Genomic DNA, 22061 nt, shown 5'->3' with positions numbered 1-22061 from the left:
ACTACACTGCTAAGTAGCATCTATGGATACTAACTTACTCCTATTTGGTAGGTCCAATACATGCTTCCATTCCATTCACCTTACTAAGCCTTCCACATTGATTTCTTGAAGCTCTCCTTTGCTACCACAAATTGTTTTTGCTCTTCAGTATACATCATCTCCTGTTTCTCAGTACCCTCTGCCAGTATAGTTCTTAAAGTTGGGGGTCCTCTGGGCACCCTATTTTCACAGATGGGCTATTTCTGAAGATATTTGGTAATTATATTTTAGACAATTCCAAGTATTTCCCTTCCTTACTTTGGGGAGCTCCAAGTTCAGTTTTCCAATTACCTATTATTTCTACTCAGATGTCTTATAGGCAGTGCAAATCAAGCTTGCCCAAAACAAATAATTTTTCCTATGACTCCTCTAGCTAGTATGGTTTTCTAGCTCATCAACTGAGCATTTATACTTAAATTTTGATTGCCTAGTATCTCTTTAATTTTTCCTTCTCTCCTTAAATGTGGTCACCAAGACCTGTCATTTCTACCACTTAAATCTTAAACTCATCCATTTTTCCTCTTGTATGTCATCACTTCTAGCTAACACTGCCTTCTTAGCTTGGATTTGCCCTGCTCAGCCCCCACCGTGCTTCCTGCCAGAGTGACCTTTCAGGAAACTGATGGCACCTATTTCAGTGGCTATGCTAACATGGTCTTGAACTCTGTGTAGGAGTCAAGGATTAACAGATGAGTCATTCTAGCTATCTTAAGCATACGTAGGAACACAAGTTTGCAATATCTTTAAGAGACTTCAGGCTAGCTACTGAGAGTTACCAGAGCAGTATTCGAGAACTTGCCAACAAGGAAAGCTGATACCTTTGCCATGACCTAGAAGGTGAGGAATTAGAACTACCTAATTTCCCTAACACCTACTGGAACAATAAGCACTATCCCTAGATCCTGGCTTGCTGAGAGAAGACAGCCTCTGTTGCATCCAGTTAGCAGAATATGATTACATATAGAATCTTAGTTATAAGAATGTGAAAAACAAAATCTGGGAAATAAGTTTTCTATTTTCTGAAGTATAGGAAGCAAGTGGAGTACTTAGTAAGGAAAGTGGATGTACCATACTTCTATATAATCGGACCTTGTCCCAATCTTCCTATTAGCCTTATTTTGTGTTTCTCATCTAAGATTTTAGTTACAGTTCCATCCCAAAACCTAGGTTGGCTTTAAAGTCAGTTACTGGATCAACCTGGAAGATTAGCGGTATAGGCATCTAAGGTTTCCCAAATATCCTTCAAGACTCACTTATGAGGCTAGGTCAAAGAACAGCAGGTCCTAGTATCTAGATATTTGTCTACATCCTAGCAGTCCAATTTTTGCCCTAGGACCCAGGATAATTGTGGTTTTGTTTCTTTAGGGTAGAGGAGCTATCCAAAAGATCTCCACCCTCATGGTCAGACAGTGGATGCTTTCTAGTCACATAGCAATTGTTTTAGCATTGAGGAACTGCCAAGCTGACTAAAAGCAATTGTGCTATTTTCTCACCAGCAGTGATACAATTTCCAGTTTGTCTACCTCAACATTTGTTTTCATTACTCTTGAGAGTCGCTTGGACTGCAAGGAGATCCAACCAGTCCATCCTAAATGAGATCAGTCCTGGGTGTTCATTGGAAGGACTGATGTTGAAGCTGAAACTCCAATACTTTGGCCACCTGATGTGAAGAGCTGACTTATTTGAAAAGACCCTGATGCTGGGAAAGATTGAGGGCAGGAGGAGAAGGGGACAACAGAGGATGAGTTGGTTGGATGGCATCACCATGTCAATGGACATGGGTTTGGGTGGACTCCGGGAGTTGGTGATGGACAGGGAGGCCTGGCGGGCTGCGGTTCTTGGGTCGCAAAGAGTTGGACGCAACTGAGAGACTGAACTGAACCTAATCAATAACACTTGCACATTGCCTGTGTCAGCCCCTTTGGGTCCTTCAGTGCTGGGTATGCCCCTTTCTCTCCCTGTCCCTGTCTTTACTCTCTATAAACCACACCCCTGAACCCTACTCCTAAGAGTTTGGCTGATGCTTTTATTGGTAGCAGTGCAAACAGTTGACTTATTGGAAAAGACTCTGATGCTGGGAGGGATTGGGGGCAGGAGGAGAAGGGGACAACAGAGGATGAGATGGCTGGATGGCATCACCGACTCAATGGACATGAGTTTGGGTGAACTCTGGGAGTTGGTGATGGACAGGGAGGCCTGGTGTGCTGCAATTCATGGGGTCACAAAGAGTTGGACATGACTGAGCAACTGAACTGAACTGAACACTAATCAAGTATAGGGTCTTAGAATATAGGTTTACTAACAAAATTTAGTGTTTGGCAGCACTTTTCTACCTAAAGACATACCAAAATTAGATACTTTGTTTCACTGTAGATCAGCCCTGCTCTTTTGTGGTCAGTTTTGATGAAGAACACTAACTCTGAACCTCAGATTTCTCAAAAAAAAAAAAGCTCGATTTTCTTTATTAGTAACTTTGTATGGCCACTTGTATTCAATTTTTGCTTAACTCTTAAGAAGTTTTGTACCTCTGTAATATCCTCAATTTTTCCTTTTAGCACCCAAAACCTAAAATATTTACTATTTGGGCCTTTGTAGAAAGGGCTGCCGACTCTATTCAAAGAGAAAAAAACAGAACAATTCTAAGCCTGCTCTGATATTAGCAATGTAATTCATTAAAAATAGTATCCAATTTTCACCTTTAGAAGATAGTGTAAGATCTCACCCAAACCCAGGCAGGCAGAATATTGCATTTGAAAATGTGACGATAAGGCAAATTCAAAGTAAGGCCATTTCGACTTAAGGAACAGAAGCCTGCCTGACAAGAACCAATTCAGGCTGGAAGGAGTTGCAAGCCCAAAGCTCCACATGCTTAGCTAATCTGGCTGCCTTCATTTGCCATTAAGTGGTCTCTTGTGGTTTCCCTAAGCCTCTCATCACTAACCATTTCCAAAGTGAAGATTCAGTCATTAAGCAGGTTGTGAAGACACCACATGTGAATGAGCAGACAGGCATGGAGTTACTGTCACATCACAGCCCCTGCAGCCTTTTTCACCAGCACAACTGTATTTTCAGCTTAAGTGTTAATTCCAAAAGTTAGCTACTGCTAGTTCCTTACAAGACTAGTTCACTTGAGAACTGGCAGGTCAGGTAGAAGGAGCTAAGAGCTGCATTAAAAAACACACACACACACACTTGTTACATTTACTGTCAGTCACTAAATACATCTCAAAGAAACCAGTGGGTCAGACTTTCTCCATGTTACAATGTTTGGTCTTAATACTATGGCATTGATTAAAAAAAAAAAGGTAGATTCAATTACATGTCACCTTTTACTCCACTCTGCAAGTTACAGATGTTTATAACCTCCTATGCAATTCATGGGGTCGCAAAGAGCCGGACACGACTGAGCGAGTGAACTGAACTGATGTTCATGGAACTTCAGTGAGAAGGCGTATGAATGACAGAAGTAGCCATCATTTTCAAGTCTTTAGACACAGCAAAATATCCCCAGAAGTTAGCTTTGAGAAGTTGGGTTTATTACAGAGGTACAAAACTTCTCAAGAGTTAAGCAAAAATTGAATACAAGTGGCCATACAAAGTTACTAATAAAGAAAATCGAGCTTTTTTTTTTTTTTTTGAGAAATCTGTGGTTCAGAGTTAGTGTTCTTCATCAAAACTGACCACAAAAGAGCAGTGCTGATCTACAGTGAAACACCACAGATGGACTACAGGTCTAGTTAGAGTCCTATTCACCACACTTCTATTTCATATAGGAGCCCAAGATTGCCATAGTCCCTAGAATGCCCAGGAAGTTATTGATGTTCAGAAATGAAAGAAAATACATGGCCTGAAGATATTTCAGAGGGGTCATGGGATTATGGTCAAGACTACAGAGAACTCTGGGACGTCTATAAGATCACTGATCTGAGGCCAGGAGATTGGAAGCCCAGCATCTGACCATAACAAGTATTGATGGTCAGGATAGAAGTAGTACCACCAGCAGTGGTTCTGCAAGTACAACTGCAGAAGTCAGAATTTCCTACTTTTATGTCTGTTTACATTTCTAAACTAAATATTAGAGTAGAAAAGGGAAGACGGTTCGACCTTGAGGGTAAGGAGTCATTAACACACAAATCACTAGTCGTAACAGAATGAGACTAGAGAAGGATGGAGCAGAAATATTTGGGCTTGTTTAGTCACATAAAAATGAGACTGGTGACTGGAAAAGGTATCAGTCCTAGAAAGTGACAAGAGATATCTGTAAGACATGAGGAGTTCCCACCAAATGAGAAGAGAATTCCAATGGGAGAGATTAAGGGCATCAACAGGCAGTTCAGGAGAAGGAAAGAATGATTGGTACAGTTTTGCTAATCAGAAATACAATTTTATAGTGATCATCTTTCCCCCATCAAGTTAAGTCTATGTTCTAATGGAGATGAGGTAGGAACACTGCCAACTTGAAGGAGTGGTCTGCCAGCTATGAAGGATGGTTACACTTACCATCCTTGGTAACAAGGAACGTGCCTGTGTCCAGCAGTCCTGTGGGTAGGGAGACCCTTCAGACCTCCAATGCGAGGCACTGAGAGGCTTTCAGTTCTTCATAGCATAGACAGAGATGTGAGCAGCACGGAATGCCCACTATACCACCAGCACCACCTCCTCTCATGCAGCAGCAATGTGGCAGAGTCTCAGAGTCTGATTGGATACGCTCCCTCTCTTCAGCATAGTCATTGCCCCCAGATTGAGTTTCTAGTTCTAGCCTAAGCCCACTCCCATGGCTTCAGAATGGAGTGAGAATCCCAACAAGTCTCCAGTGCTGCTCCTGGGCTAGCCCATGAACTAAGCACAGGCCAGACAGCCCTACTCAGGGCCCCTCATCCACTCTGGGTGACAGTTCTCCAGGCTCACAGCACACGTTGCAAACCCAGACCCAGCTTTCCAAAGCCACGTGCTGTCTCTGGTCATTTGGCATTTGATGTTCTCATGATAGCCACATTCCTGAAACTACTAGAGGAGTCTAGGAAGCACTAGACATCAAGTTTTGACATAGCTGAACTAATACAGATCAGGCCACTTGGTTCATAGTTCAGTTCAGTTGCTCAGTTGTGTCTGACTCTTTGCGACCCCATTGACTGCAGCACTCCAGGCTTACCTGTCCTTCACCAAGGGACATAGTAAAAGACCCCAAATCAAATTCACATGCACCATGGGTAAGAACTGGCCTTCTACATGTTCATGAACTCAACCTTACGTTCAGTTCAAGTCACCAAGTCCCTGGAGTTACTGATTTGTTCCTTTACTCCATGTCTCACCCAGAACTCAGGTAAACAGCATTGGCAGGGAACACCAGGTCCTCTGAATAAACCAAGCTGAGGCCAACTCTCAAAAAGAGAGACCATCTTCCCTACACTGACCTGAGAGGCTTTAATCCAAAACACAAGGTCATGGGTGAAAACATACCCCAAAGTCCTCTTAAAAGCAAGGGGACCAAAAAAACAAAAAACGAGGGAACCAGGGAGCCCGGTACTCTGCAGTCAGGGTCGGGAGGGGTTGGGAGAGTGGACAGCTTGCCTCCCCTACAGTGGAGCCTCCACCTTAGGAACAAGCCAAGCATTACTAGGGCTGCAGTATTCTTACTCTGCTGTGCACCCAAGGCAGAGGCCCCAGCCTATACTGGGGCTGGGGAAGGAGGGAGCCCCACCTGTCAGCTGCCCTTCAGATGTGTTGCAGAGACAATCATATATACAATTATGGCTCTGTCTCAGACTTGAGAGGGAGACTTCACCCCCAAGACCCAAAGACAGTCTGGAAAACTTAGGGTCCTTCTGCTTCTTAAGTTCCACGCAATCCAGGGGGAAAACCATGGCGTGCAGGGATGTTCTGGGATTATTTGGATCATGATTATTTAGGTGAAAACCAGCTCTAGCACATGAGGAGCTTAAGTCATTGCTGTCCACGAGAAAAAACACTGAGAAACTAGTCAATGATTTCTTGGGTCCATTAGAAAACCAAGGTCCTAGGGCAAACCACCATGCCAAAATTTACAGATAGAGGAGTATATGGAATCACAACCAACATCCAGAAGCTCTGGGAACCAGGAACTGGAAGAAACTCTTTGACAGGGAACTAGAGGCCAAGTTGCTGGACTAGCTTGAGAGTGCGAGATTCTAGAGGCCATAGCAGTAGAAGGCCCTGTACTTCATGGGTTTCTTACCTTTAGAAATACCAGCCTCTCATGATCATCAGAAAAATCCTCTCTTCAGGCAGGCAGAAGGGAAAAGCCACCACTTTGAAATAGACCTCTGTTTTACGGAGGGTGCTCTGGGCATATCTTCCAAGGGCAGCTATGTTAGCCTCACCTGACCCAAGGAAAGGATACTTAGCCAGATCCAGCCGCTCTAGCTTTCCTGTCTCATAGGAGCTGAGGCAAGAGGCCTAGATGCACTTCTGAAGATCACAGCTCAAGGACTCAGGCTTGCTACAAATCAGACTATACGATGCTTTCTCTCTTTTCTACCCCTCACCAATGTGGATTACAACACATTGATCTGAGCCACAAGACCCAGATCCTATTTAAGGAGGTGTTCTTAGGGGATAGGCAATAGGAAAGGGGAAACGACTAGAGCCTCTGGCCCCTTCAGCTACCCTCTACTCAGCCAAGTCCAATTATCACTTTCTATCACCCAATAGGACTAGATTTCACAAAACACAAAAGGCACATAATGTCTGGAAAGAAAGCAAGTACCAGAATCAGACTTAGATTTTGGAATGGGAATCGGATAGGAAATTTAAAGTGATTGATTAATATGTTAAAGATTCAAATGGAAAAAGGCAACGTGCAAGAACAGAGGGGTAACATAAGATGGAAATTCTAGAAATGTTTAAGAGGAAGTGCTAGAAGGACTTCCCTAGTGGACTGGAATCTGCCTGACAATCCAGGGGACTCAAGGTTTGATCCTTGGTCAGGAAACTAAGGTCCCACATGCTGTAAGCCTGCTTGCTCCAGAGCCCCCGCTGCAACCAAGACCCAATGCAGCCAAATAAATTATTTTTAAAAGGAAATGCTAGAGGCTAAAACACTAGCAGAACTTAAGAATGCATTTGATGGATGCATCAGTAGATCAAATACTGCTGAGGAGAGGAATGAGAACTTGAAGATAATGTCAATATAAGCTTCTCAAATGCAATGAGGAAAAAGAAAAATTGACTCAGATCCCTGACCGGAAGGTCTTCAGTTAGTCCTCTTCTGCATAGGCCCAGAAGCAAGTGTTCTAAGAAAGAAGGATCCTGAACCAACTCTGCATGAGGTTCTCCCAAGGCACCCAAGTCCTGTCTGAGGCTAATGGGCAGAGCAGCAGAGCCTTCCCCAGTCCTCTATAGAGATCACTACCTCTCTGCCTGTATCTGGTAGCCAGCTTGGGGTTACCCTGCCAGGCGTGGTTCTGCAGGTCAGTGCTGGCCTCTCTGCCAGCTGTCTTTCTTGGAATAGGAGGTATGCAGGCCCTAGGCCTCTGTACTTGACTCTTTTCCCATAGTTATAGCATGTTCTTGAATTCCTAGTATTCCAGTGCCGCTGCCCAGTATCCAGCATATCCTGATACCCTAAGAGTTTTGAAGGCAATAAGATGTTAGAACCATAGATCTGCTGCTCTCCTTTGCAAGAACTCTCACATGGAGGCATATTCTAGGTGGCCAGCTTCCCCAGCCTTGTTAGTCCCTTTCTGAAGCTTCAGTGCCTGCAATCTGAAGTACGGAGGGCTCCTGCTGCCTTCCAGAAAGCCATTTCAGTTACCCTAACATAAACCTGGTACTTTTCTGCCTCGAGCCCTGACTTTCCAAGATGATCCCAGGTAGACCTTACACCTGGAGGAGGAAATGGCAACCTACTCTAGTATTCTTGCCTGGAAAATTCCAGAGACAGAGGAGCCTGGAAGGCTACAGTCCATGGGGTCGCAAAGAGTCAGACATGACTGACCACACACACACACATATATATAGACCTTCAGTTCAGTTCAGTCGCTCAGTTGTGTCTGACTCTTTGTGACCCCATGAATCGCAGCACGCCAGGCCTCCCTGTCCATCACCAACTCCCGGAATTCACTCAAATTCACATCCATCGAGTCAGTGATGCCATCCAGCCATCTCATCCTTGGTCGTCCCCTTTTCCTCCTGCCCCCAATCCCTCCCAGCATCAGAGTCTTTTCCAATGAGTCAACTCTTCACATGAGGTGGCCAAAGTACTGGAGTTTCAGCTTCAGCATCAGTCCTTCCAAAGAACACCCAGGGCTGATCTCCTTTAGAATGGACTAGTTGGATCTCCTTGCAGTCCAAGGGACTCTCAAGAGTCTTCTCTAACACCACAGTTCAAAAGCATCAATTTTTTAGCACTCAGCTTTCTTCACAGTCCAACTCTCACATCCATACATGACCACTGGAAAAACCATAGCCTTGACTAAATGGACCTTAGTCAGCAAAGTAATATCTCTGCTTTTGAATATGCTGTCTAGGTTGGTCATAACTTTCCTTCCAAGGAGTAGGCATCTTTTAATTTCATGGCTGCAGTTACCATCTGCAGTGATTTTGGAGCCCAAAAAGATAAAGTCTGACACTGTTTCCCCATCTATTTCCCGTAAAGTGATGGGACCAGATGCCATGATCTTCGTTTTCTGAATGTTGAGCTTTAAGCCAACTTTTTCACTCTTCTCTTTCACTTTCATCAAGAGGCTTTTTAGTTCCTCTTCCCTTTCTGCCATAAGGGTGGTGTATAATTAACCATAGCCTCTTGTTGAAGCAAAGGCAGGCTTGCAGTCAAGAGTCACCAAAGTGGTCTCTTAGAAGTCTTAGCTGGCAGAGTATAATGTGGATTCCCTGTGTGTGTGCACGCTAATTTGCTTCAGTCATGTCCAACTGTTTGTGATCCTATGGACTGTATCCTGCCAGGCTCCTCTGTCCATGGAATTCTCCAGGCAAGAATACTGGAGTGGGTTACCATACCCTCTTCCAGGGGGATCTTCCCAATGCAGGGATGGAATTCATGTCTCTTATATCTCCTGTATTGGCAAGGGGGTTCTTTACCACTAGTACCCCTTGGGAAGTCAACCTGGGTTCCCTACCCAAATCAATACCCATGCTCTGCAACAGGAATTTGCCCTTGCCAGTAGGGCAGCATCTTCAACTCACGTATGATCTGACTTTAAAAGCTAGGAATTCTGAAGATTCAGGAGAAACCAGATGAGAATTAGAATAAAAGTTTCAGCATCATTGGATGTTAAAGCCCAGGGTTTGTACAAGTCAAATAAACAAACAAAAAACCCATAAATGATTTTTCTTGAAGAATCAAGAGGCAGAACTGATAGAAGCTAAGGGGCAAGGATCTTTTGAGTAGACATCAAGATGCTATGATGTAAGGTTCGGGAACAAGACTAGGAGGTCCAGGTAGTGCCTAGTATATATGTAAGCATGAGGGCTAGTGTCTAACATAACCTGAGCCTAGAAGGCACTTGGGAGTGGAAACATCTCCTGTGACCCACCGATAGGGACCAGAGATGCTCATGTTGCTTGCAGTTTCTATTAGTCTACCCTGACTTGATCTAGGTGGTCTTGGATATTGTCACTGATCATCTCCACTCCCTTTGCCAGAAGCATCCAGGGAAGAGGCCCCATGGTCTAATTAAACTGACCTTGACCTTCCTTCTCCATTTCAAGATGGAGTAGCAGGTACACAGTGGTTGTTCTACCTGTTCCCTAGCAGTTGTTAGGTGGACAAACAGGCACATAAGGAATCAATCCTTCCCTAGTCTGCAGAGACACTGGTGCCTGCGTAGGCCCTACCCTCCTACACGGGCAGATATCTCCTAACACAATTTCCTCCAGTTCCCAAAGCAGCTCCCCCAGCTCACAGCCATACTTCTCTGTCCTCCCTAGCATTGTAGGCTCCACTGCCTCCAGCCCAGGAGGATGCTGACCAGCTTCCTTCCTCAGGGTAACAGGTTCAGCAAGACCCAGGATCATTAACAAACATGACTCAAGTCACTTCCTTTCATCCATATGGCAGGGACTTGTGAGATCATGTCAAGCATAGAAGACTCAAGAGGAAGGGAGAAAGGGGCAGAAGTTAAGGTGTCCAAGAATTTCCTAAATAAGACAAGCCCAAAGGTCTAAGTTCAAACTTTCAGGCTGAATAGATTAAGAATGTAGGCATGTCAGTTTAGGTAACAAATCCTCAAAAGAGCCTAGAAGAATACTGCTAATGCTCATAGTTGACTTTGCCAGAGCAAAAGAAGCCAGGACATAGTTGGAATGACACTTTGATAACGAAGAGGGCAGGAGCCGATCCAGAACTCTATACCTGCCAAAGACATCCTTCAGAATTTAAGATGAAGACAAAATGTCATCAGCAGACTCACAGGAAATACTGAGTTTGGCCAGAAGGCAAGTGATTCCAGATGGAATCCCAGATATCTGGAAGGGGTGAAGTACCCAGGAAAAGTATAGTCAGTAAAGTCAAGATTCAGAGAAAAGCAGTAGGACCATGTAAGCAAAGCTGTAAGAACCTACGTGGAACACAGCAATCCTTGGGTGAGGTTAAGCTGCATATTCAAGTAGTCAGTTACTTAGAGTTACTTTCCATCCACCTCAGGATTAGAAGACCCTATGGAAAGCCTCAAGTCTTTTAACACAGAGAACTGAAAGCCTGCCACAACAGTAAAGGTGGTTTAGTCCTTTGGCTCTTGCAAAGGGCTTTGCATCTTCCAAAGAAAAGTTGTACAGGCAAGTCCCTACACTGTGCTCTGGGTCTCCCCATCACCTCGTTATCTGTCATGAGACAGAAAGAGGTACCGAGAGAGGGTCTGAACGTCCTCACAACTTCTCAAACACTCCAGTGACCCTAGACATGGGAAAAGTAAAGAACCAGGAAAAGACTGACATTAAGGTCAAGAGCAGACAGCTTTACCCCTGAAGCAGAGAAGGCAAGGGGTACCTTCCAAAACACTGAGTTAAAAATCATAGTACAAGAAAGCAAAGACCTAGGGATTTCACAATGGACTTAGTATATTTTATTAAGTACTTGTTTCACTTCTGTGTGCTAGGACTGCCAGAACCAGGGCAGCCAAATTTGTAATCAGCTGATGATACCCTTTGAGACTTTTGGAAAATTAGGGATTTGCATCTAGTTTCTGCTCTTATAGTGCTGGTCTCAGTTGCTAGCTACCCTCTGTCAGGATCTGGCCCAGAAGAGTGAGCTAACTGAAAACACAGACAGCCACAGGATGGGAGATGTTGTGACCTGGAAGGGTGTGGTTCTTCCAGGATAGGAGGCAGCCTGGTGGCTGTGGAGGAATTCAGAACCAAGGTAGTTGGAATTATGTTCCTGCTTCTCACCTATTACTCCGGGAGGGAGCTCACCTTATACCTGCAGCAACTCAACTTTCTAGGCCAGGGAAAAAGTCAAGACCTGGCAGAATCCATGAACTAAGGAAGAACAGGTGGGGAATTGCTTGACGAGGGACCATCTCCGCTCTGCCACCCTCTCCCCATGGCTGGGTATTTACAGTCTCTCTGTTCTATCATCCCTTACGCCTGGCAAGCAAGGGCAGGCTCTGCCCTAAGAAAACCTTTTGGGGAGTCATGAGTGATTAGCTGATTTCTCAGCACCAGAGTGCTTCACCCTAGGGTTCATCTTTCCTCCCACCCAGAGCTCAGCAAGCCCTTTTCTGGTCTCCCTAAATAGATATTGCTGGAAGTAGTCAACACCCCCAGGGAAAATGAGCTCAAGCCAAGTGAGACATTAGGAATGCAACTATTCCAAGGTGGTTAACTGCATCAGATTCCAGAGGTAGAAATAACAGACCAGACCAAAGACTTTAAATGCTCAGTTAGTCATAAAGATAGTTAAAATGAAGGATATGTCCAAGAGTCCCATCACTTCATGGCAAATAGATGGGAAACAATGGAAACAGTGACAGACTTTATTTTCTTGGGTTCCAAAATCACTGCAGATGGTAGCTGCAGCCATGGCATTAAAAAACACTTGCTCCTTGGAAGAAAAGCTATGACAAACCTAGAGAGCATATGAAAAAGCAGAGACATTACTTTGCCAGCAAAGGTCCATCTAGTCAAAGCTGTGGTTTTTCCAGTAGTCATCTATGGATGTGAGAGTTGAACTACAAAGAAAGCTGAGCACCGAAGAATTGATGCTTTTGAACTGTGATGTTGGAGGAGACTCTTAAGGGTCCCTTGGGCTGCAAGGAGATCCAACCAGTGCATCCTAAAGGAAATCAGTCCTGGGTGTTCATTGGAAAGACTGATGTTGAAACTAAAACTCCAATACTTTGGCCATCTGATGTGAAGAGCTGACTCATTTGAAAAGACCCTGATGCTGGGAAAGATTAAGGGCAGGATGAGAAGGGGACAACAAAGGACGAGATAGTTGGATGGCATCATCGACTCAATGGACATGGGTTTGAGCAAGCTCTGGGAGTTGGTGATGGAGAGGGAGGCCTGGTGTGCTGCAGTCCATGGGGTGGCAAAGAGTCGGACACGATTGAGCAACTGAATTGAACTGATGTCTAAGAGACTGAGTTTGGCTAAGGAACAGGCAACCTTACTTGGAGCATGAATCAAAAAGCCTCCCAGAAGGAAAGATCAAAAGTAGTTAGAAAAGCCAAGACGTGGAAGCTGGACAAGCCAGCAGTAATGCTGAAGGAATCTTAGAGACAGGAATGTCTGAAGGGACTGCTCAAGGTTTAGAGATATTGAGGATGGAGTAAAGAGGCCCATAGAGAAGGGAGAGGTAAGGAAGCCAGCCCTACAGGATTCGGCTCTGGGATTCTTACACTTTAGAGCCTTAGACTCCAGTCGTTGGAAGTTGGAGGGAGGCACATCACTCCAGACCAGAGTCAGACTCGCTTCCCAGTGAATGTGAGTAGAGGGGTGAGGCTGGGCTCTCTGAGGAGGTGGCCTTCCAGAAAAGAGAGCTAGGAGGGCAGCTCTCCAAGCACAGAGGGAAAGCTGGGGACCCTGCCTCCACAGGCAGGACGGCATCTAGATCTCTGAGCAAGGGCCCATCATAGCCACAGGATGGACGGACGAGCACCCTGGCTCCCTGTCAGATGGCAGGAGGCACTGGTACCAGCGTGGCCCAGCCTTTGAGGCCCCAGCTGCTGCCCTAAGGCCGGGGAGGGCCAGGGCAGCCTGGCTCAGGCTGCTCCAGCTAGGGAGGGGCACCTGCAAATCTTCTGATGCCACTTACCCAGCTGCTTCCACTTAGTTTTGGTGGCAGCCTTGCTCCAGTCCCTCACAGTATTGTGTCCTTTCCACACGTGGTCCACTCACCCTCCTAGCCCTTAGTTCTTTCTCCAGGGACAGTGACTCCAGCCTCCTCAGCTTGACCTCAGCCCTCAGTGCTGTATCTACCACAGTCCAGCTTCTCTTCAAAGAAGGGGGTGTCAACACCCTGCATCGTTGTGAGGGAGAAAGGAGCCTTTCCCCACCTGCAGCCTGTATTCCTGCTACTGCCCTCCTCATCCCCACTTGGTGAAGTGGGGCCATTTACCTGCCAGCAGGGATCAGCCAGTGTCCAGCCTCTCCTCACAGGAGCCTCCCCTGCTAGCCTGAAGGCCTCAAGGCGTAGGACCCATCCCATTCATCCTTGGCGCTGGCTTTCGTCGTAGAGCCAAGATCCCACTACATGGATGTGGGAACCTTGGAAGCCCAGTGGGATTGTGATGAAGGATAGGTTCCCACCACATGACCACTGGTTGGAAGGGGACCAGGCCACCTAAGAAGCTCTGCTTAGGACCTTCATCCCAGCCTGTGGGCTTTCACAAGTCCTTTCCCATCCAGCCACGGCTGGTTCACATGTCATGCGCAGGAAGTCAAGACCCATTTACAACTGCCCCCAAAGTCAGAGGGCCTGCTCTGTACTGACAAGTGGGGAAGGTGACAGAGAACCCCACCCAGCCTTTGAGGGCTCTCCTGCCAAGGAAGCATGTATGAACAGCATAGCTGGAGCAGTGGCTGAGTATTGGTATGACAATAGCAAGGCATCCACACTAGGGATCCTGTGGCCAGGCCTCCTCTCTACTGGGCTCTCTGGTTCCAGTTCCTTCACCTGGGAGCCACAGGCCTCCTCTCTACCAGGCCCTCTGGTTCCAGTTCCTTCACCTGGGAGCCACAGGCCTCCTCTCTACCGGGCCCTCTGGTTCCAGTTCCTTCACCTGGGAGCCACAGGCCTCCTCTCTACCAGGCCCTCTCGTTCTAATTCCTTCACCTGGGAGCCACAGGCCTCCTCTCTACCAGGCCCTCTGGTTCCAGTTCCTTCACCTGGGAGCCACAGCATAAGACTCTGGCTGAACATGTCTTCAGTGTATACAACTGAGGTGACATCTCCTGGCTTCAGCTCAGATATATGGAAATCCTCAGGTCCAGGCTTCAGGGCCTCCCTGGCCACAAGCTTGTTTTCCTCACCATGGCAGCTGAAGACAGAATAAGAGAATTCTGCCTACCTGGATTTTGGGACAGCTGGTTGTGCAAGATGTGGGCCCCACAAACGAGGCCTAGGCACAGGACCTGGATCTCTGCAGAGCCCTTTGTGTCAAGCACACAGGCACCAAGCTTCCTGCCAGCTTCCTGAGCCACAGATGAAGCCAGACGGTGCCAGATTGGAATTCTCCCAGTAGACACCAAGGGTTCAGGTGAGACCGAGGCTGCTAGGGAATTTCATGACCACCGGGCCATTGGCTCCTTTACAAGCCAGTCAGTGGTTTAGGGCCCCTAGTCTCCTTTCCAAATCCCAGCCTTGCCCAAAGAAGGCCCTTAGTTCTAAAGACCCAACCCAAAGCTTGTGCTCCAGGTGCAAGAGTGTCCTCCTCTGGGATCCAGCCTGTGACATTGCCTGGACATCAGAAGCAGTAGCTAATGGAGGCCCTCCCAAAAAGAGAGATGCAAGACCTTGGTCATTTCACTGACCAAGCCCAATACTCTACCTCTTTCCCCAGCCAACCACCCAGGGTCTGTCCAGCTTAGGAACTCAAGCCCAGGCCCAAGTACCTGGAGTCCAGGGATCCCAGGTATTGCCCCTGGCAGCCACTCCCTCCACCCATAGAGGGTTTGTTCCAGCCACACTCCAAAGCCACGATCAGGTTCCCATCCAGCCCAGACCACAGGTGCTGGCCCAAGCCCCAGCTTCCCTTCTCCTCCCAACTCCACCCTTAGTCAGGTGGAAGCCCGGCACAGCAGCGCACCAGGGCCTTCTCGTCCCAGCAGTTCTTTCCTCCCAGATGGTCGGGAGGCCCCCAGATAGGCTGCTCTGCTGAGCACCAGGTCTATGCTGGCTCCTGCAATCAGGACTGCCCTCCTCTGGGGGAGGCTGCCAGGCCCCATCCAACTGAAGCAGGAGGTATTGAGGTGGGGGTGGGGGGTGGTGTCCTGAGTGCTGATAGAGGCAGGATCTGGATGTATCCCCAGACCAGCAGCCTCCCATCCTGAGCACTGGCTACTAGAAGACACCACACTGAGGTCAGGCTGGCTTCTCAGAGATCCCACATAGCCTCTTACCAAAGTCCAAGTCAGAGAGGCACAGCCAGTCATAGGTCAGGTGTCTTCTCTCGGTCCAGAGAAAGCACATCACCCGGAGAGCCAACCTTCAGCCCCACAGTCAGGAGACCAAGTTTGGTGGTCCGAGCCTTCAGTCGGAACTTCATCTTCATCAATCACCAGGGTGCATGTGTTCCCTCGGTCATGGCCCTCCTAGAGTCAGTTCTAAATCCCAGACCAAAGCAAGGGGCTAAAGAGATCTATGTGAAGCCAGTAACCCTCTTGGGCTGTAGTCAGTGGGTAAGGAGTCCAGGCAATATCCTTACCCACTTTGGCCTGGGGTTGAGTGGGAGAAAATATGTCCCCCAAGGGTTCTGCTAGGCATTGAAGGGGCACAGTAGCCAGCAGCCGGCCTGTCTGGCAAACCAGCTAAGGTACTGCATGAAGGTTTTTATAGACCCCTGATCGTACTGCTGCTTCTAGAACCAGGGTTCTCAAGCCTTTAAATACATTAGAATTACCTGGAAGTCTTTTTAACATACAATTGCTGGGCTCTATCCCCAGAGTTTCTGATTCCATAGGCCTGGGATAAGGCAGGAGAATCTGCATTTCAAAGATATTTCCAAGTGCTACTAATATTTCTAGTGTGAGGCCCACTCATTGAATTCTAGAGTTTTCAGAGATGAAAAGGGCCTGCGCCTTTCACTTGAATGAAGGTACAGGTGGATTTAGGTTTATCAGAATAGTTTTAATGCATCTGGGTTGATCCTGGGATTGGATAAGGAGAGGAACCTGCCTTAGTCTTGAAGGCCTTTGGGGATACCTAGCATCAGCAAACCCTGGGGTACTGATGTGTCTTGGAAATGAACCTGTGTCTTTCCCACTTCTGGGCTTCGTAGAGTGGAATCGCAGCAGATGGGAGAAGTTAGGCAGATGAAGAGGGTAGGGGAGTGAGAATAGTACACCCTAGATATCAGAGCAGATGGGTCTCGGGCCCAGCTCTGCCCACAGCTCCCACAAGGGACACCGGAGAGTTACTTGCTGGGGTCGGATCCCACCTGTCATTAGCGCCGCCAACCTTTTCTGAGCACCTGTTGTGAAGTGGGCACTTGTTGCATGCTGGGAGGTGGTGGTTAAAGATGCAGCCTGTAGGGGAGTGACAGGAAAACAGGGGCAAACACAGGTCGCAGTGGGCAGCCCCTCCTGTTGCCCGCAGACCTGAAGAGAAGGAGAGGCAGCAGAGGGGAAGGCCAGCCCAGTCATTTTGAGGCAAGCTGTCTCCCAGCTCTAGAAAACAAGCTCACCAGCTTTCAGGGAGAAGAGGTGATAGACTGAAATTAGACAAAAATCAAGTTTTAAAACGTATCCTCCCTGCCCTGGTGAGGCTCATTCTGAGGCAGATTGTGGGTGATGTGTTTTATTGTTTATATAAGCATATAGTTTACCAAGAGTCTGGGAGGTGAAGACATTGAGGCCCAGGCTTCGTCTGACCATTTAGGCTGACCCTCTGGGTGCAGGACCCAGGCATCAGGAGGTTCTCTGCACAGAACCCTTGTTGGTTGGAGAATCACTGGCCTAGATTAAGAGGAAAAAGAGATCCGCGGGGACTGGGCAGTTCCAGACAAGGGAGGGACGGCACAGACAGGGGTCCTATAAAGGGGAACCTCCCAGTGTGACTACTGGAGGGGAAGAAGGGAGACCGGGTGAAAGGCGGTTTGGGGCCCAGTTCTGCAAAGGGCCTTCCTTGAAAACCTGAGGGGTTAAACTTTCACTTCATGGCCAGTGGGGAGCCACTGAAAATCTCTGAGGAGGGGCACCAGTGACGAAAGCTGAGTAACCAGCTTCAGCTGCCTCCTGCCTCCTCTCTCCCTCCTAGACGTTAAGGAATGGGCTTGAGCCTCAGGAGCCCATTCTGCTAGAAGATGCAACTTTAGGAGGTCACTGATTGAGAGACACCCCAAACCAAGAGATCAGAGGATGACAACCCATCAGAATTGACTCCTGCCCCTTTACCATCATTTAAAACTTCCCGTGTGGCCTTGGGCAAGTGGTTTGGTGTGTCTGAGCTTAGTGGTCAAAGATAGCTCTCCTGCCTACCAGGAATACAGACCGTGGGCAAAAGTATGCTTTGAAAAAGTGAAAGCTGGGTCCAGAAGTAAGCTAGTGTCCTTTGCTGAGTCCAGCTGGGGCAGGAGGTGCTGGGTGGGGGTGGGGAGCCAGGGAATTCAGATGATTGGGAGAACATTTGAACAAGATCACTTCCTGTTAAGGCCCAAACCTGGGAAAAAGAAAGTGGAGTGAATACATTTATTTTTCATGATCCCAAGCTCGAATGCGAGAAGACAGTAGCAGGGTTGATATGGGATAGAAAGCAGATGAAACATTGATAAGAACTTGATGAATAATGCAGGAGGGGCCAAGCTACAGATATGGAGACAGGACCCTAAGGTGCCTCTCTCAGACTCAGCTTACCTGGAAAAATGCAATTACACATGTGACTTTACAAGGAACCAAGGGGCTGGGGCTGGAGCAGGGAGTTACAATGAGGAGTGTCCTCTTCAGAATTCACACCTGTTTTACTGAGTGACCTGGACACATGGTGTCACCTCTCTGGGCCTCATTAGAGCTACTTTACCTTCTCCCCAAGTTAGGCTAGAACTCAGACATTCACTTGGGTTATTAACACATTGCTCTGATCAAGTTGGCATCAATATAGGTCCATGTGGTATAAAGTGGTTAGACAAGTCTAAAGTGAGTGATGAGAAATAAAAAAGCAATTTTTTCCATTGATTTTTTTTTTTTTTTTTCAATTGAGCTATGGGGCTTTCCTGGTGGCTCAGTGGTAAAGAATCTGCCTGCAGTGCAGGAGACACAGGAAACTCAGATTTGATCCCTGGGTCAGGAAGATCCCCCAGAGGAGGAAATGGCAATCCACTCCAGTACTCTTGCCTGAAGAATTCCAAGGACAGAGGAGCCTGGTGGGCTACAGCCCATGGGGTTGCAAAGAGTCAGACACGACTAAGTAACTGAGCACACACACAGTTGATGTACAGTATTGTATTTCAGGTGTACAACATCATAGTGATTCACAATTTTTAAAAGTTATACTCCATTTATAGCTAGTATAACGTATTGGTTATATTGCCAGTGTTGTACAATCCATGCTTGTAGCTTATTTATTTTATACATAGCAGTTTTTCTCTCTCAATCCCCTGCCCCTTTCTTGTCTCTCCTCACTGATAACCACTAGTTTGTTCTCTGTATTTATGAGTCTGTTTCTTTTTTGTTATATTTGCTAGTTTGCTTTTTTTAGATTCCACATAAGTGATGTAATGCAATATTTGTCTTTTTCTGACTTATTGCACTTAGCATAATACCCTCCAAGTCCATCTGTGTTGCCACAGATGGCAAATTTTCCTTATTTTTTACGGCTGAGTAGTATTCAATGGCACCCCACTCCAGTACTCCTGCCTGGAAAATCCCATGGACGGAGGAGCCTGGTAGGCTGCAGTCCATGGGGTCGCTAAGAGTCGGACACGACTGAGCGACTTCACTTTCACTTTTCACTTTCATGCATTGGAGAAGGAAATGGCAACCCACTCCAGTGTTCTTGCCTGGAGAATCCCAGGGATGGGGGAGCCTGGTGGGCTGCCGTCTATAGGGTCGCACAGAGTCGGACACGACTGAAGCGACTTAGCAGTAGCAGCAGCAGTATTCCAGTGTGTGTGTGTGTGTGTGTGTGTGTCTGTGTGTGTGTGTGTGTCTGTGTAGCACATCTTCTTTACCCATTCATCTGTTGATGGACACCTGGGTAGCTTCCATATCTTGGCAATTATAAACAATGCTGTTATGAACACTGGGTGTGTATATCTTTTTGAATTTGTTTTTCCTTCCCCACGCCCCCACTTTGGATATGTAACTGGGAGTGGAATTGCTGGTATGGTCGGTAGTTCTGTTTTCAGTTTTTTGAAGTACCTCCATACTATTTTCCGTAATGGCTGCACCAATTTACATTCCCACAACAGTGTAGAAGGGTTCCCTTTTTCCACATCCTTGCCAACATTCATTATTTGTATTCTTTTCAATGACAGCCATTTTTATAGGTGCGAGGTGGTATCTCATTGCAGTGCTTAAAAAAGAGAAATTTAAATAACCAGAGTCCTTCAAAGTGATTCGACTCCTAGGCCCCTCTTGGCTTCAGGCCCTGAGACTCAGCCAGCAGGGCCCCTCCCCAGACAGGCAGGCAGCCCCAGGGCAGCCCAGTTGCCCTTCCTGCCTGACCTGCCTAATGCTAGCTCCTGGCCTGGGTGAGTCCTTTGAGCCCTACCTCCAGGGACTGGCTTTCCCCTGATAAATGTCCCTGTGACTGTACAGCCACGGAGCAAGCCAGCAGCCTTAACCAGAAGTCCCCTCCCCTGCAAGGCCTCAGTCTTCTCCAACCCTCCCCACCCCCACCATTTCCCCGCTGTCAATTCTACTGCAGAAGGTCTGTGAGCCACAGCCTCACCTCATCTTTCTTTTTCATCTCTTTTCCTTTTCTTCTTTAAAATCGTGTTTTTAAACCACTACCTCCCATCAAACAACCTAGTAGCAAGCAATGCAGGTCACCTTATTTTAACGATCACCATGTTCCTCTCTCCAACCAAGATACCAAGGAAATGAGTGGTAATTAAGAAGTTTGTCTCCTCTTCATATTTTCTTTTATACACAAATGCCTACTGAATACCTAATATGAGCCAGGCACTTCCACACATGCCGTCGGCCTGAATTCTCACACGTCCTGCCGAGGAAGAGCAGAAGGGACCCCGGCCCCGGGCATCACCGAGCTGACAGAGCCAGGACCCCAGAACTGTGCTCTTCGCTGCAGTCTCAGAGTTCTGCCACTTTAGGACTAAGTGCCACCGCTGGCCTCAACATTCCCCTCTAGACAATGGGTGTGGTACGCTCTGCCCTGCCCCCATCAGGATGGTCATGAGGAGCTCAGGAGGCAGTGGTCCTAAGAGTCTCCCCAGGCCTCCCTGTGGCTTCACCCTGGCTCTGCACGTGGCAGGCTGTTCTCCATGGCTCTCATTCACCTCTACTCATAGAGGCAAGTTCCACTCCATGGAGTGGAACATGGACAGCCACATGCCAAAAACCTCAAACTTACTTGGGGGCAGAAGAATGTGGTAAGAGATTGAGATTTGGAACTGGACACATGGAGGTTTGAATTAGCGTTCTCACATTCACTGTCTTTCACTGTGTGACCTCAGGTGAATTGCTTACCTTCTCTGAACCTTAGTGGGTATTTGCTTGTTTTTGCCTCCCTCGTAAATGGGGACCCTGCTTTTGCCTCACAGGATTGTTGCAAGGCTTTGATGTGATAGTGACACAAGTTCAACAGGGAGAGGACCTACCTTTGCTGTTAGTGTTAGCAGCAGCAATTTACCAGACAATTCAGCTGTAGAGAGGTTGGCTTCCATCCAACCTGGAGGGCCTACTTACCAAGGAGTCCCCATACCCAGGTGCTCTCATCTGAGTCTCACTGTGTCCAAAGAGTGACTCACGGGAGGGCTGTGGCCTACAGACCCTGGTGAAGCCTGGGGGTATGTGGTGCCAGCTCCTCCTCTAGTCAGGGAAAGACCCCAAGCTCCTAGCCCATCCTCAAAGTGTCTGGTCCAGGTGCTTGCCTCCACGGCAATAATGACCACCTGAGGCATTCACCCCATAAGTTTTGGCTTGGAAAGTGCTCTCCTACCTTTCTAAGGCAATACCATGCTGCTGCTGCTAAGTCGCTTCAGTCGTGTCCGACTCTGTGCGACCCCATAGATGGCAGCTCGCCAGGCTCCCCCGTCCCTGGGATTCTCCAGGCAAGAATACTGGAGTGGGTTGCCATTTCCTTCTCCAATGCATGAAAGTGAAAAGTGAAAGTGAAGTCGCTCAGTCGTGTCCGACTCTTCGCGACCCCATGGATTGCAGCCCACCAGGCTCCTCCATCCATGGGATTTTCCAGGCAAGAGTACTGGAGTGATACCTGCCTCCTAAAGCACTATGAAGTGTGATGGGGAGAAGCAGGGAGAGGGTATTAGCAGCCTCATTATTACAGGTGAGAAAACTGATTGGCAAGTGAGCTTGTGGGGTTAGAACTAAGTGAGCTGGTCACTGCCCACAGGGGTGGGCTGTGGGGCACTCCCTGCATGTTTGCGTATTAGAACCTAGAGGCAGGTCCTGCCTGGGAGGGACAGGGGAGCAGCCCTGAGGCCTGGCCTGACCACGGAGCTCAGAAGGGGCAACTCTGGGAGGTGGACAGAACTAACCTCCCAACCTGACTCCCCCGCTCCTCTCCTTCTCGGCCAGCCCAGCTCTTCTCATGAACCACAGGGGGTCCTGTGGTGGGAGGAATGGTGAGCAGGCTCAGGGCCAGGACCGAGGCCTGCATACATTAGAAGAAACACAATTGTGCAGAGAGCTGTAGAACATTATTGCCTGTGCATTATTGATAGTTA

Source organism: Budorcas taxicolor, chromosome 5 (genome assembly GCF_023091745.1).
Source record: "Budorcas taxicolor isolate Tak-1 chromosome 5, Takin1.1, whole genome shotgun sequence".
In the NCBI taxonomy this organism is placed as follows: Eukaryota; Metazoa; Chordata; class Mammalia; order Artiodactyla; family Bovidae; genus Budorcas; species Budorcas taxicolor.
This window is presented reverse-complemented; position numbering follows the sequence as displayed.